Source organism: Epinephelus moara, chromosome 13 (assembly GCF_006386435.1).
Source record: "Epinephelus moara isolate mb chromosome 13, YSFRI_EMoa_1.0, whole genome shotgun sequence".
NCBI lineage: Eukaryota > Metazoa > Chordata > Actinopteri > Perciformes > Serranidae > Epinephelus > Epinephelus moara.
Window position 1 is genome coordinate 2,679,293 of NC_065518.1, and position 1,934 is coordinate 2,681,226.

The window sequence follows — 1,934 nt, forward strand, 5'->3', positions numbered from 1 at the left end:
GTCAAAAATCATGAAAAAACGTCATAGTATAGTATGTCGTCAAAAATCATGAAAAAACGTCATAGTATAGTATGCTGTCAAAAATCATGAAAAAACGTCATAGTATAGCATGTCGTCAAAAATCATGAAAAAACGTCATAGTGCAGTATGCCGTCAAAAATCACTATGTCCTCGTTTTTTCATACATTTTGATGACATACTATACTATGACTTTTTTGGACAATATACCATGACATTTTTCTACACCCTTTACCATGCCTAACCTTAGGTGGCGTCACTTCAACATTCATGAGATTCAGCTGCTGTTTTGATGAGTTTAATTGAGCACACAGCTGCCTTCTTTTCAACACTTGTGAGGTCAGGTTTAGCTAGCTGTATCTAATCACACCACTTCTTAGTTAAACTAAGATATTAACTAAAGTGACACAATTCACCAAAGGAAAATCTAAATAAATCTAAAGCACAAGAACAAACATCAAAAGAGTGCCTCACTAAAATCAGATCACAAAATGTTGACTAAATTTAATCTTACGATAATTAACCAGAAAACTCTGTGACTAAGATGTGACTAACACCATAAAATTACTTGATGAGTTAGAATCACTAATAAATGTACAAACCTGATCCGTGTCACTGAACCTCAGGGTTGAAAACAGCAGCCAGTAGTTTGTGTCGTTCTATATCTCCAGTCTCTGTCACTGCTTGAATACATAAACTACATGGGCATTTTGCTATGCCTTTTTTTGGTTTTATTTATTTATCTATTAAATGTATAACAGTGTTAATAGTTTAAACACAATGCATTTGGTGGTCAATACATGCAGTTTGTATATAAAGTGGAAAGCAAGGACCGAAAACTACAAATGAAAAGATGTATTTGTACAAAACCAGACAAAATAAATGAATGAATAGATGTAACAGAGTCAATTATACAGCAGTAATATGTGTAACAAAGTCAAATGTACATTTGAAGGGTTAAGTATTATAATTACACACAATTTGTTTCAGTTGTTATTACCTGACACACTTAGGCCTCCGCAGTCAGTGTGTAAAACGTTTGATACTCAGTTTCTGCACCCCTACGTTCACCTTTGGGGGTACCTCGCCTATAAAGGGGTGTCTCCCGCCTTAACTCTCCCCTTTTGCTGTTGTGCTCCATGGGAGAGGTAAGCGACATTGCTCTCATGGTAATTTCCGTGTTTTATAAGTTCATTTTATGCCGACATATTCCCGTGTCCCTTAATTTGTGTAAGGGCTTGAGTTTGTACGGTTGTGTTTGACAGAGGATTTTGTTTGTGTCTCTTGCTGTCAGGTATGTTCTCTGTGTTCTATTGTGCTTAATTGAATGTAACATGATCCCACCGTTTTTGCTGTTGTGCTCCATGGGAGAGGGGCTCGAGTTAATATGGTTGTATTTGACAGGATTTTATTTTCACCTCTTGTTGTCAGGAATAAAAGGAGATCCCCTCCAAAGATATCCACGATCTGGGCCTCTTCATATCAACACAATGCAGACAACACTAGAGTCCACCGGTTACATAAATAAAGTAGACACAAGTATGAACACACACATGAACCATAGACTGTAAAATAATGGACGTAGCCACCGTGATATCACCCATTGGTTTGTGGACTGCCGTTTTGAAGCCTTGAGTTTGGCAGTTTGGCCGTCGCCATCTTGGATTTTTGCATCCAGACATGCAAATATTTGGGCCAGAGAGTGGAGCTGTGGAGGAGTGAGAGGTGGATCCGACTGAAGGAGCCAGAAGACACTAGCAGACCCACCAAACTGACAACCTGACTGAACGCTGCACCTGGCTTTGTCGTGCTAAATCGCCCCTAACAAAGTTAGCTTTCTTAATTTAAGGAAAACCAAAAAAACTGGAGCACAGCAGGCCATATCATTTGTCCGATATTCATACAAAAAAAATCTC